Here is a 15,014-nt window from a genome sequence, read left to right as displayed (position 1 = left end):
CATAACAAATACCTACAGGCAGTCCACTTAAACTGGAATCATTAACATTTTATAGGAATCCACAGTACTTGCGAGCTGAAATGAGAAAAAACATTAGGTAATTTTGAAAGAGAAATGGGAGCTCAACTTTGAATCCACCGAAGTACACGTAGGAACAACTGTGGATGAAAAGGCCAGCTCGAGAAAGTGCAGAAGAAATCTACAGCAGAATTCCTGTGTCTGTGATGAAACGAAAATTATGATGCACTGCGATGAAAAAATAAAAGAAAATGACAACGAGAATTGCCTGAAACTACGGAAGACGCTGTGATAATACGATGCTAAACAGCACCTACATTTGCATCTACATCTACATGCTCTGCAAGCGACCGTGGCAGAGAGTGCGTCCCACAGTACCAGTTGTCAGGGTTTGTTCCTTTTCCATTCACAAATGGAGCGCGGGAAGAATGAATGCCTTTGTACGCTTAGTACTTATTGTAATCTTATCCTCACGATCCCTATGTGAGCGGTACGTAGAGGGTTGTAAGTATATTCCTAGCATCACCATCTAAAGGCGGTTCTTGAAACTTTGCTAATACACTTTCTCGGGATAGTTTGCGTCTGTCTGAGTCTGGAAGTTCAGTTACTTGTGTACTTCCGTTACACTCCCACGGGTCAAACAAATCCATGACAATTCGTGCTGCCCTTCTCTGTATACGTTCAGTATCCCTTGTTAGTCGTATTTGGTACTGGTCCCACACACTTGAGCAATATTCTACAACCGGTGGTACGAGTGATTTGTAAGCAAAGTCCTTTGTAGGCTGACCGCTCTCCACCAGAATTCTACCAGTAAACGGAAGTCTGTCACCTGCTTTACGTACAACTAAGCGTATGTCGTCATTCCATTTCATACCTGGTACTTTATATGTGTCGGCCGATTCTAACAGTTACTATGATATAGTCCTAGAATACTACTTTTAATTTTCTGGAGGCACAGTTTTACATTTATGAACATTTAAATCAATTTGCCGTCTTTCAACCGCTTTGAAATCTTATCAAGATCTGAGTGAATATGCAGCTTCTTTCAGACAATACATCATAGATAACAGGATCATCTGAAAAAACTATGAGGTTAATATTAATATTTCGTCTTCCGCAGAGATAGCGTTGTGGTGTGATCTTGCAGCTGTGTTAAGGGCAACCTACAGTTCACACGAGTTTCTGCAAACGTGACATTTTTGACGCCAGTAGTTTTGCATTCATGTGGACCGGGCTGTGGATAAGAGAGATTAAAACGTTGGCAAGAATTAGCTCTGAAACATACTGAAAAAGTTGTGCCAACTGCTTTTGCTAATACACCTTCGTTAACATCAAAAGTGAGACCACTTACTGACTTACAAGCAAAAAGAATCTCAAGCCAGCCAGCACAGAATCCAATATCCTGCTCATTCAAGTTTTTCAACAAAATAAAATTTTTAAAACATCTGAAAACTGATGTTTGGAGTTGGTCCGTAGTCAGAAAAAAGGGGGGGGGGGGCAGCCACTCTAACAAGTGAGGTAAACCATCAGCTCACTTACCTTGTGTCCAGTAAGCAAAGCCGTTTCGAAACACAGCTAGCATCTCTCGAAAACACGTCACTATATGTTACATTTGGTGTAATAAAATCAAGAAAAGCGTAATATAAGTGGTTGAAGAGGTACTTTAATGGGAGATTTTTGTCTGGGAAAGAAGTGGCCTAGAAAAACTAGCCCGTAAATTGTCTTTTGTACACTTCACATATGGCTACATTATATGTATAGCTGAGACTACGCCACCGTTTTATTCTGTTGCAAATGTGTCAGTCAGTTCTATGCTTATTTTGTATGGTAATTAGCTTTGCCAGATGATCAACGTGTGAATATTTATTCGCATTTCCGAGTTTCACACTTAATATGTAGACTTGTAAATTATTGACAATGACAACGCAGACCTGATACGCACACGCCCAGAGAGAGAGAGAGAGAGAGAGAGAGAGAGAGAGAGGAAGGAATGATTGAAATGGCTCTGAGCACTATGGGACTTAACTGCTGTCATCAGTTCCCTAGAACTTAGAACTACTTAAACATAACTAACCTAAGGACATCACAGACACCCATGCCCGAGGCAGGATTCGAACCCGCGACCACAGCGGTCACGCGGTTCTAGACTGAAGCTCCTAGAACCGCACGGCCACTCCGGCCGGCAGAGAAAGGGAACTACTATATGTACACAATATCGAATATTTAAGAACTAACTGCAATTAACGTAATAAAGAAGTCCCGGAACCTTTGCAAACGTGAAGGTGATATGGTAGGACGCGAGTCACCTCCGTAGCCACCCTCTGCTCTGTAACTCAACGCTTACAACCGCTGCCTCACAATCAACCGCTGGAAGATCAGCCCCCGCACCATAAACTGAATGTAATGAAGGCTTTAGCAGCCGATACGTCCTTACATGACGTCTGATTATAACACATCCGAAAGAAAGTGACGTGTTTTTACATATCTTCCATGTACTGTTGCCTTGAAACGGTGCTTTTTCATAATACGGAATTCAGGACCTCATATCCAGTAGCAGCCATGACAAATGACTACTTTTTGATGCATAAATAATTATAACAGTCACGTGCAAATGTCGTCAACTCACGGAGTAACAGTGTGATAAGTTTCTTTTTTTAACCAGTCTTGGCGGCCCACATCAAGCCTCAACTTCCGTCATTTCCTTTGTCTCCACAGGAACACAGCCGACCAAGCGAGCAGAACCGTTGTTCCAGTTCCAAGTACTGGAAACGCTGTCCAATGCTCCGTACTGCATGCCTGGACTGCACACTTGCGAAGGGCGTTTCAGTTTTCCAATACCTATGTACCGTAAAATGTATCACTAAGAGTTTCGTGGCGTGCAATTTAGTAAGTAAGGACTGCGAAATGCACCACTTAAGCTTCGAGGAAACTGAATGTAACCTGGCGCCTACTGCGACTGCTGTTTCCAACCAACCACAACACGACACGACACAACTGAAGTCATGGGAGAATTCACTGACTTTCCGCTAATTGTAAATGACGGGAAAATTCTCCGTACAACTTCGTATGCATTACGTAGCTAAAAATGAAATTTCCATCCCGATGACCAATTTATTACTGTCTGTTCATTTGCATACTGATGAGTTAACCATCATTTGAATTCTGGGTTCCATATGACACTTTACAGCTTTGCATCAGAAGATCAGATGATCAGAAACACCTAAAGAGTGAACAGAAAGATGTTTTCCGACACAGACTGAATGCACATTTAACAGCACATGACGATTCTTGCTACACAAATTTCGTGAAAGGATATACGGACCAGTACTCTACGAGATGTGTCCAGACTAGGAATAAGAAAATACCGCACCTGTTGCTACCGCTGCCAATCTTCTTTGACCGACGACGAAAATGCCGGATAAGCCAATAACCAAAATGCAGTGTGCGTAAAATACGTGTAGTAACAAGGACTATTTAGTTTGTTTCCATCACAGCACATTCATACACTTCAAATCACGAACTGCCCTTTCAGTCTCAGCTGCAGAATAATGTCAGCACACCCTGCCTTCCAAGCAACAATGTGGGAGGGAAACAAACGTCAGTGTTGTGTTCTGCCTCTGCACTGGGAGTAGAAAGAGAGTCCCGTGAAATCACGACACAGGTCAAAGCCAGTGTGTGGCATCGCTAGGACACTCGGTGGGGAGTCTGTTTTACGGTACGTGGTTGTGCCCTAGCAGTGTTGGGTTTTAATTTGGAAGGCATGATATATACGGCAAAGTGCATTAAATATATTGCAAATCTGGACATCGGCCTATAGTCCGTTCATCACAATAAACTTCATGTAAACATTAGACTATGTACTCTTCCGCGTTTGCTGGAAACTCACTGGATTTAGTTTCAGGAGGAGCAGATGCCAAGCGGTCACCAGTGCAATTAAGTACATTGATGAGGGTTCCTTTTATGCTGTGCGTATCGACTTGTGCTGTAATACGGGGCAACAGCTTTACCGGCGCGTTTAGCTCTGACAGCGCTGGCCGGGCAAGTGGTCCAGCTAACGTGCACTGGTGTGAGCAGTGGCGGTTCAGGCGTAAACAGAGACGAGCAGAGGACAATACAGCTTTGGATGTGAATTTTTAAACAGAAGGAAATAATATATGGTAAAAGTCAGGTGTTTTCTCCTCAGGTGACCGGACGGAAAATATAACATGCCATCGATATTAGCGAACATAGAATTTTAATTAAAAGCAGGAGTGATGAAAATTCGTGACTAACGAGGGTAATTTTTCTACATGAGCTGTGTGTGGCGTAAAAGCGCAATGTAGTAAAATACTAAGCCACTGAAGGTATCGGAGTCAGTTGTCTGGTAATCTCTGAACTCCTTCCACATCGGCCACCGCTGAACACACTTCAGTACAGCTACGTTGATAACGAGTCTATCAGAGACAGAATCCCAAGCCACAAAAATGTCCACATTTCCTCCTCCTCTTTCGTGACGTGCTGTTCTGCAGTTCGCCATCGTTAGGCAGTCACGTGTCACAAAGCTTCGCGCATTAGTTGCAGTACGTTTGACAGCGTAATGTCTTGTTATTTCTCGCGACAAATCCCTTAACTTGGCTCCATATCAATTCTGCCGGGTTCAGACTGCAGTGTTACGACCACAACTCTAAAAATAATCCATTTGTACAGCGTGCTCGACGCCGTCAAAATTGTCTTCCATGTTCCTGCGCCATTTATCACTCTGGCTCATGTTAGATCACATCTGTCCTACAAAACAATGGGCATATGCGAAGAGCGTACTTGACTTTACAATTTTTCTCCAAGAAACTTATTTATATAACGTTTTATCTTCAACCATCTTTTACAATCTTTTATAAAATATCGGTAATTGAGAATTTATACTTGCAATGAAAACCAGAAATTTTCGTGTGATACGTAATTGTGAACTGCAAGATCTGCATTTCTCTTAAAATTGGTGACTCATGAGTTAATTGCCATATATAGCGCAAAACCATATCAACCAAAACCACTAAAAGCAAACGCAAAATATAACTATTTACAACAGCAGATAAAAATTCTGCTTGATGCTTTCCTAAGAGTGTCTCCATTCCTCCCAAGCTAATTATGTAAGTGTAGAGAAGATATGGCTCAATTTCACAGATACAGTATCGACAGCAATAGATTCTTACCGCCTAAGTTAAGAGACGGGACTGATCCACCATGGTACACAAAACACGTCAGATCACTGTTGCATAAGCAACGAAAAACGCATGCCAAATTCAGAGGAACGCAAAATCTCGAGGACTGGCTAAGATTCACGGAAGTTCGAAATAGTACGGACGTCAATGCTAGATGCTTTTAATAGTTTCCACAATGAAACATTGTCTCAAAATATGGTAGAAAACCCAAAGAGATTCTGGTCGTATGTAAAGTAAACCAGTGGCAGAAAACAGTAAACACCGTCACTGCGCGATAGCGATGGAGAAGTTACCGATGGTGGCGCCACTGAAGCGGAGTTACTAAATACAGTTTTCCGTAATTCCTTCACGAAAGAAGACGACGTACATATTCCAGAATTCGAAACCAGAACAGTTGTTAGCGTGAGTGACAAAAGTAGATTTGTGTTGCGAAACAACTCAAATCACTTTACTAAGGCAAGTCTTCAGCTCCAGATGATGTAGCAATCAGGTTCCTTTCAGAGTATGCAGACAACACCGCCTTTCTTATGAATCATATACAACCGCTCACTTGACGAAGGGTCTGTTCCTGAAGACTGGAAAGTAGCAAAGGTCACACCAATACTCAAGAAAGGAAATAGGAGTAATCCATTTAATTACAGACCCAAATCAATGACCTCAATTTGCAGTACGATTTTGGAGCACATACTCTACTTTAACATTATGAATCACTTTGAAGAAAATGACTTATTGATACATAACCAACACGGCTTCAGAAAATATCGTTCTTTATTCCCATCAAGTATTGAGTGCTGTCGACAAGGGATCTCATATCGATTCGATATTCCTAGATTTCCAGAAGGCTTTTGATACCGTTCCTCACAAGCGACTATTAATCAAATTGCGTGCATATGGAGTATCGTCTCAGTTGTGTGATTGGATTCGTGATTTCCTCTCCGAGAGAGGTCACAGTTCGTGGCGATAGACGGTAAATCATCGACTAGAACAGAAGTGATATAAGGCGTTCGCAAGGTAGTGTCATAGGCCCTCTATTGTTCCTGATTTACATACATGATCTAGGAGATATATGAGCAGCCCCCTTGGATTGTTTGCAGATGACGCTGTAATTTACAGTCTAGTAAAGTCATCAGTCGATCAATTCCCACTACAAAATGACCTAGAGAGAATTTCTGTATGGTAAGAAAAGTGGCAATTGGCACTAAGCAAAGAAAAGTGCGAGGTCATCCACATGGGTACTAAAAGAAATCCGAGTAATTTTGGGTATACGATAAATCGCACAAATCTTAGGGCTGTCAATTCGACTAAATACATACGAATTACAATTACGAGCAACTTAAATTGGGAAGATCACATAGATAATATTGTGGGGAAGGCGAAACAGACTGCGCTTTGTTGGCAGGACACTAAAGAGACAGCCTACATCACACTTGTCCGTCCTCTGCTGGAATATTGCTGCGCGGTATGGGATCCTTACCAGGTAGGATTGACGGAGGACATCGAAAAAGTTCAAGGAAGGGCATCTCATTTCGTGTTATCGCGAAATAGGGGTGAGAGTGTAACTGATATGAGACGCGAGTTGGGCTGAGAGTCACTGAATCAAAGGCAGTCTAGATTGAGGAGAGATCTATTTACGAAATTTCAATCTCCATCTTTCTCTCCCGAATGTGTAAATACTTTGTCGACACCCAACTACGTAGGAAGAAATGATGATGATATTATAATAAGAGAAATCAGAGCTCGAACGGAAAGATTTAGGTGTTCCTTTCTCCCACGCGCCATTCGAGAGTGGAATGGTAGAGAAGTAGTATGAAAATGGTTCGATGAACCCTCTGCCAGGCACTTAAGTGAACTGCAGAGTAACCATATAGATGTATATGTACATGTGATGAGTTTCATATTTATATGCTTTAGGTATTCAAACCTAACAAAGAAAATTACGCACCACGTGGAGCGTAGAACCACCGCCCGCCGGCACACACGATGGTCAGTCTACGACCCTGTCCATCACGCCACGCATGTAGTTAACACCTCCCTTATTTCTGATACATAGTCCTACTCGAAAAAAGTAAAAAGCTGATTTTTGTCTGTAATCTTGTGAAGAACATTAACTACTTGTTTCTCGCCATTAACGGTGTTCCACGAGCGTGTTTCACTACGAAGCAGGAAGCAGTGTCGTCCATTTTCGCGGTACGTATGAACAGCGAGACAATCAGAGCACAAGTACTGGTTACAGAGACACTGACTGTACACAATTTAAGATAAAAGTTACGTAGGTAAAATACGATTAAGATAGACGTTGATGGCTGTTAATACGTCAGAATGTCTGAAAGGTTCTTCCGCAATGACATACTAATAAGCTACCGAACACTTAAGTTGGACCTACTTCCAAGAGCGGAACACCACCAGTTTAAGAGAGCTACGGCTGCTGACCAATCATCCCGCTTGCGTTTGTTTACATCTGGTTCGCTCTTATGATGAAGTACATGCTACATACGAACCCCGTAGCCCCACCCTTTATTTCGCATTCACGTTCATTTTCTTACCCGTCTCACAGCCATACCACCTTACTCCACACCAACCTAGACCTCTCGCTGTGCTACGGAGTACTGAAAGCTTGTTCCCAACAAATAAGTAGGAGTCTCAGCCAGATATGTATTTTTCCTGATAGACTGAAATACGCTGTTGTTCAAAAACTGCGTAAAAATGAGGGGTCGACAGAAGCGTCCGATCCCACGCGTCGGCTTTGACCCGTGACGTAAGGGTGTCGTGTGTGACGTCACGACGGCGCAGAGTTTGGTTTGTGAGTGTGGCGTGTTTGTAGACGACGTCGTGTTGTGGTTTGTTGTGCTCTCTGGTGGTATGTTCAGGGGTTTCGTTCGTGTGGTGTAATGGGCTCAGTTTGCTTTTGATCATTATCCAGAATTGTTCGAGTGTCGGCTGTGCTTGTGGTGGAATTCGTTTCAGTGAGTTAACGATTTTGTGTGAAAGTTAATTTAGTGTTCGCTGTACATCGTGCGGTAATTTTAGTAAAATTAATCGATTGTTGTTTTTGTTCAGGAATGGATATGACGGATAAAATTAACAGTGCACAGGTCAAGGGAAGTGTTCGATCCCAATGTGTGGCTGCGTATGTTGGTGTTGGTATTGGTATCGGGAGATGTTTTTCGAGCTATATACGCCAAGGAAAGTGTTTGATCCTAATTTATGGGATCGGGAGCTGCTGTTGAGCTATATAGGTCAAGGGAAGTGTCAGATTCCAGATGATATTGAGTTTAGTGGTATCTGGAGAGTTGTGTTGTTTTGTATTGGGGTGGGTGTCTAAATTAGTTTATATTTAGTTTGCCCCCACCCAAAAACACCCCATTTCCCGCGCTTGTCCCGTTAGTCTCATTAGGCTTTTTGTGGAAAGTGTGTGTGTTTTTCGATGTATTTTCGTCCTCATAATGTGTACGTAACGACTTTATATGCGCCATATTGGAATCGTGGTTTATGGTCGTTTCCGCCATATTTGTGACGTCAAAGCAGACGGGCGGGATCGGACGCTTCCGTATTTCCAAAATGGGGATAGGTCTGATGCTAACAACTACCAGCCAGTCTCACTTCTGATAGATTTATTCAAAAGTCTTGAAAAAGTAATGTATTCAGGAGTAGCATCACGTACCTGTAAAAATGAAGTACTAACAATATGTCAATTTGGTTTTCAGAAAGGCTTTTCAAGAGAAAATGCTATAAATATGCTTTCACTGATCAAATATTAAATGCACTGAATAACCAAACATCACCCATTAGGATATTTGGTCACCTCTCAAAGGCTTTTGATGGTGTGAATCATGAATTTGTTCTACACAAGCTTAAGTACTGTGTACTGAGTGGGACAGTGCACAAATGGTTTAATTCATATTTAACTGGAAGAATACAGAAGGCTGAAATTAGCACAACAGATTGTCTGCAAAAATCAGCAGAGTCCTTTAACTGAGGAGGTATCAAGAATGGTGTCCCACAGAGTTCAGTCTTGGGTCCCTTACTGTTCTCAATATATATTAATGCATGCAAAGCTAGTTCTTTTTGCTAATGATACAAGTACAGTAATCACACTCAAGGAAATTGTAAATACTGTCTTTCACAAAATTATTAAGTGGTTCTCTGCAAATGGACTCATTAAATTTTGAGGAAAAAGTGTATGCAATTCTGTGCAGTAAATGGCGTAACACCATTGATAAATATAGGCTATGAAAGCAAGTCTATTGCTAAGGCAGAGTATTCAAAATTTCTGGATGTGTACACTGATGAGAAATTGAATTTGAAGAAACATCAATGATCTGCTGAAATGATTAGGTTGAGCTACTTATGCTACTGGGGTTATTGCAAAATATTGGTGATGAACATCATTAAATTAGCCTACTATGCCTACTTTCATTCACTGCTTACACATGGTATCTTATTTGGGGGCAATTCGTCACTAAGAGGAAAAGTATTCATAGCATCAGGTTAACAGCTGGAGCCCACCGAAGATGACCTTGCGGACATTTATTTAATTAACTTGAGATATTCACAGTACCTTCGCAGTACATATATTCATTTATGAGATTTGTCAATGACTCACCCCAATTCAAAAATAACAGCAAAGTGCATAGCTACAACACTAGAAGAAACGAAGATCTTCACTACTCTGGATTAAATCTCACTTTGTCACAAAAAGGAGTGAATTATGCTGCCACAAAAATACTCGTATTTGGTCATTTGCCAAATAGCATTAAAAATCCGGCAGATACCTAAACAACATTTAAAAGAAAATAAAAGTATTCCTGAATGACAGCTCCTACTGAATAGATGAATCTTTAGACATGAAGTATTAACTATAAAAATATTTACTATTTTGTATACAGAAAACTTATGTTAAAGTGACACATCCCACATCATTACGAAATGTATTAATGCTCTATGCAACAAGGATCAATGTATGTATGTACGTATGTATGTATGTATGCAGACCAATTTGCCAACACAACCCATATTTCAGGGAGGTGATGAGGTGGCTATCTTATCAGCCCTTCTTTGTGGAAGTTTGTCTACAACCACCTGCATTGCTATTTTTCATTTACTTCCACAAAAGACAATGAAATTACTCTTAACGTATTAATGTCAAGAGATCCGCTTGCTGTGATATAAACTGTGTATTCCTTTCTCTACGCAACAGCAACACACTTTATACTGTAGGCAACTACAGATGTAACAATGCGTTCTTAAAGCCACAACAGTTTAATAATTCTTTATTTGTCCTAATAAAGTATTACTCAGCAGCACCCGTTTGGTTTGACAAGAACATGTGTGTGAATCTTCATTTTCCCCCTACTTTTTTTTTGATGGAACAGTCCACAGGTGAACTGCCTGTTCGTAGTGTCCAACGGGCACGCTATGAACCGAAAGTACAGCTATGGACTGTTCCATCAAGAATATATATAATAGTCGAGTTCTGCAGTGAGATTTGTAACTTTTACTCTGTATCTTGATATCGTTCTCAGCAATGACAAACACTTGTCAGAAAGGATTCTGAGGATGGCTGGTTTTACTGCAAAAATGTTTGAGTACTGGTCCTTTACGTGGGATACTGCTTCACTCTTCCAGATACCCCCTTAGCAGAAAACTGACTACTTTTTTGGTAAGTGTACGGCACAGTCACTGCCTGGAGATGCACGATTATTAACAGAAGTGAAGACTAAGCCCCTAACGCCGGGAATTTTGACAACATTTCCAGCAAGAGGATCAATTTTAGGTCAACGTAAGAATTCATTGATTTCTGCACTTACACATATAGAACAAAGACGAAATGGACGATAAAATTTTCTGTCTTACTGACTACCCAACAGACTACCTTGTCACCAAAAACATTTCTCTAGAAAAGTGAAGATATCGAAATTCAATGGAACAGCGTTCTGTATTAAAGCACATTTGCGTGACTTGACGTGCTGACGATTGCTAATGCAGGATTGGGGGAAAGACGCCAACAGATTAGTTGTACTAAATTCGGCAATTTTCGTGGAGCCGACTGCTTCGGGAAATATCTGATTCAATCCTCCACTATGGAACTGTCAAAATGCGTCTCGCTTGGTTTGATATCAAGCCATTAGGAGTAGGATCAGACTGTCCCAAGGTCTACGCACTATCCTGACGGAAAGTAATTGTTTAATTCCTCTATAGTCGAAGTTGCCATAGCACCTTATCTACTTGCACAAGCAGTGTTCCATCATTCTGTTCTGTTATTCCTAACAAGCAGAATAATCCTTTTATGGATCACATGTGTACAAATTCGAACCTACATTTCGGGAAAAAAAATTCAACAAAATGGCGCGAATACGAGTATAAATCTCGTCCGAGCCTATGCTTTTCACTCATGCCTAAAGTCCGTAGAACAGCAGAATTAATAGGAACGTCGGTAGGACTTTAAAATAATAAGATTTGTAATACGAAATTCGTTAGTATTTTGAGAGCGTAATAAACGAACGCGGTTTGTTTTATACGCGATAGTCTCCATAGTGAACCTAAATGAAACCTTACAGCTGCCATGACTTTGCAGAAACAAACCAAAAGAAAACAAAGAAAATAATTCAACACTGCGGGAACGCATGAAAACAGTCGTCCTTACCTTATTAAGGGTGTGGGTGTAGCAGAAGAAATTCTCGGCGCAGAAACAGCAGCACGAAATCCCAACGCGGAACGTCACACTGGACACGACTCGCTACAAATGCGACAGACGCCTGGGCTGTGGCTCGCAGTCAGTGCTGCCAACGGCTGCGAGGCCGGTAGGTACCAACTGCAGTCTGCCTCGCTTCCAGGGGCCGCGCGCAGAACATGCGAATTTAATACGAAGACTGTCGTCCCAATTTTGTTATTGCTGATAAATTCAAAAAAATAAAGTAATTAAATTTCATCGTTTTTTCACTTGCTATTGGCTTTTCTTCATAGGTAAGACAGACTCTTCGGTTAATTTGGCGCAGCGTACAAACCATGCTTACAAGTGTATGAAAATCTAGAATTTTCCAAATCTATAAAAACTCTGGTAAAAACTGTGATAATTGACAATAAAAATAGATTTTTTATCTAAACATAAAGTTTAAAATGTAACAGCTTACTCATTTTTTCATAAATTAAGTAAACTCTAGAGCTTCATACAGCTGTAAGTATGGTTTGTATGCTTTGCCAAATTCATAGTAGAATCTCTCTTACTTATGAAGAAAAGTATACCTATAGCAACAAATGCAGCCAATAGTGGATGAAAAATGTTGAAATTGCACATGTAAAAAGAAAATTATTTTATGTTTTTGAACTTCCACTGCTATGAGTGTGATTTCTGAATAAAATGTCCTATGGTGCCTCTCCTGTTACAAGTCGGGCCGTTTGACGTCCTACCCCCTTAAAGACAGCACAGCTGTTCATGTGCCCAGTATGTGCGGCGTTCCTTGTAAATGTGGCAGCATTTACATGCGTCAGACAATTCACAGTTGCAGAGCGTTGTACTGAGCATAAGATATTAAACACAGGGAGCTTGTCAAGTTGACCATAACTGACCTTTACTTGGAAAACGGACGCGAACTACAGTTCGAAAACACGAGAGTCCTAGCTCACGCGTCAACATACTGGGATTCCGTTATAAAAGAGATGAATGAGATTAGCCGGCCGTGTGGCCGAGTGGTTCTAGGCGCTTCAGTCTGGAGCCGCGCGACCGCCACGGTCGCAGGTTAGAATCCTGCCCCCGGCGTGGATGTGTGTGATGTCCTTAGGTTAGTTAGGTTTAAGTAGTTCTCAGTTCTAGGGGACTGATGACCTCAGAAGTTAAGTCCCATAGTGCTCAGAGCCATTTGAACCATTTTTTGAATGAGATTAGAGTGGACAGCAACAGTTTTAAAAGAGACGAGGGGAACACAGTTGTCCGGGCGTGGGGGCGGGCACTGTATGTTGAAAGGAAACAACGGTGGACGCTCGACGTTTTCAGAGAGACGGGAGTGGCAGCTTCAAACGTGGCGCCGGCCCCTCGTTCCAGATGACGTCATTCGGTCCCGCGGCGGGCCAGCGCTGCTACACTATGTGACCAAAAGTATCCGGACACCCCCAAAAACATACGTTTCTCATAGTAGGTGCAGTGTGCTGCTACCTACTGCCAGCTACTCCATATCAGCGGAACTCACGAACTTCGAATATGGTCAGGTGACAGATGTCACTTGTGTCATACGTCTGCACGCGAGATTTCCACTCTCCTAAACACCCCTAAGTCCAATGTTTTCGAACGCAAAGGGACGCGTACAGCACAAAAGCGTACAGGTCGACCTCGTCTGTTGACTGACAGAGACCACGGACAGTTGAAGAGGGTCGTGATGTGTAATAGGCAGACATCTGTCCAGACAGTCACACAGGAATTCCGAACTGCACCATGATCCACTGCAAGTACTATGATAGTCAGGTCAGAGGTGATAAAACTTGGATTTCACGGTCGAGCGGCTACTCACAAGCCACACATCACGCCGGTAAATGCCAAACGAGGCCTCGCTTGGTGTGAGGAGCGTAAACATTTGACGATTGATCAGTGGAAAAACGTTGTGTGGAGTAATGAATCACAGTACACAATCTGGCGATCTGATGGCAGGGAGTGGGTATGGCGAATGCCCGGTAAACATCATCTGTCAGAGTGTGCAGTGCCAACAGTAAAATTCGGAGGCGGTGGTGTTACGGTGTGATCGGGATTTTCATGGCGGGAGGGGAGGCTTGCACCCCTTGTTGTTTTGCGTGGTACTCCTACAGCAAAGGAGCAAAGGCCTGCACTGATGATTTAAGCACCTCTTTGCTTCTCACTGTTGAAGAGCAATTCGGGGATGGCGATTGCACCTTTCACCACCATCGAGCACCTGTTCATAATGCACGGTCTGTGGCGGAGTGGTTCACGACAGTAACATCCGTGCAATGGTCTAGCCTACACGGAGTCCTGACCTGAATCCTATACAACACCTTTGGGATGTTGTGGATCGCTGACGTCGTTCCAGGCCTCACCGACCGACGTCACTACCTTTCCTCAGCGCAGAACTCCGTGAAGAATGGGCTGCATTCCGCAAGAAACCTTCCAGCACCTGATTGAACGTAGGCCTGCGAGACTGGAAGCTGTCATAAAGGCTAAGGGTCGGCCAACACCATTTTGAATTCCAGTATTAGCGATGGCTAGTGCCAAGAACTTGTAAGTCCTTTTCAGCCAGGTATCTTGATACTTTTGATCACATAATCTAGTTAACCGCCTCTTAACAGCCAATCACACAGAGGTGCGGAATTACCAAGAGAAATGTCAATCACAGAAAAGTAACTCAGCGACTCAGAAACTATTGGATTAGAGCAGGCGGTTTCTCGCACTGGAAACGATGAGACGACTAGCTGTTAATTAAAGTACTGGTCAAACAAAATATAGAATGATAATGAGACTGCATGGTAGGCTAAAAATGACTGATGAAAACCAGTTAGCAGTTCATTACCATAGCACCAGCACTGGTGGTAGACATCCAAACAGATGTCTGTACGTTGTCAGTTTGGATGCTCCATACTCAAGGGACTGATTTCATGTATCAGGGTTTGACTTGCAATTGCAGACAAGTATATGTGATTTTGACCACTACCAGTCTCCCCTGTTTTTCTGTTTCTTTTTTTAAATGAAGCACTACTTGTATTATTATTGAGCTTACAGAAAACAAGAGATTATACAAAAATGCACTGATGAACAGAGAAAAGCTGAATGCAGAAGACTAAGGAATTAAGTTAATAGAGAAT

The 15,014-nt window shown here is 42.1% G+C and overlaps 1 protein-coding gene across 1 annotated transcript in view; it reads right to left on the bottom strand.

Moving 5' to 3' along the window:
• Positions 1 to 11,989, bottom strand: part of LOC124554034 — a 112,981-nt gene extending 100,992 nt beyond the window's left edge. Inside the window, exon 1 of the mRNA XM_047128068.1 lies at positions 11,857 to 11,989. The gene's annotated coding sequence lies outside the window, so the exon portion shown is untranslated. The remainder of the gene's footprint in view (positions 1 to 11,856) is intronic.
• Positions 11,990 to 15,014: the final 3,025 nt, after the last annotated feature.

The sequence above is a fragment of the Schistocerca americana genome, chromosome 11, assembly GCF_021461395.2.
Source record: "Schistocerca americana isolate TAMUIC-IGC-003095 chromosome 11, iqSchAmer2.1, whole genome shotgun sequence".
Taxonomy (NCBI): domain Eukaryota; kingdom Metazoa; phylum Arthropoda; class Insecta; order Orthoptera; family Acrididae; genus Schistocerca; species Schistocerca americana.
The sequence above is the reverse complement of the archived record's forward strand: the minus strand, read 5'-3'. Positions and strand labels throughout refer to the sequence as shown.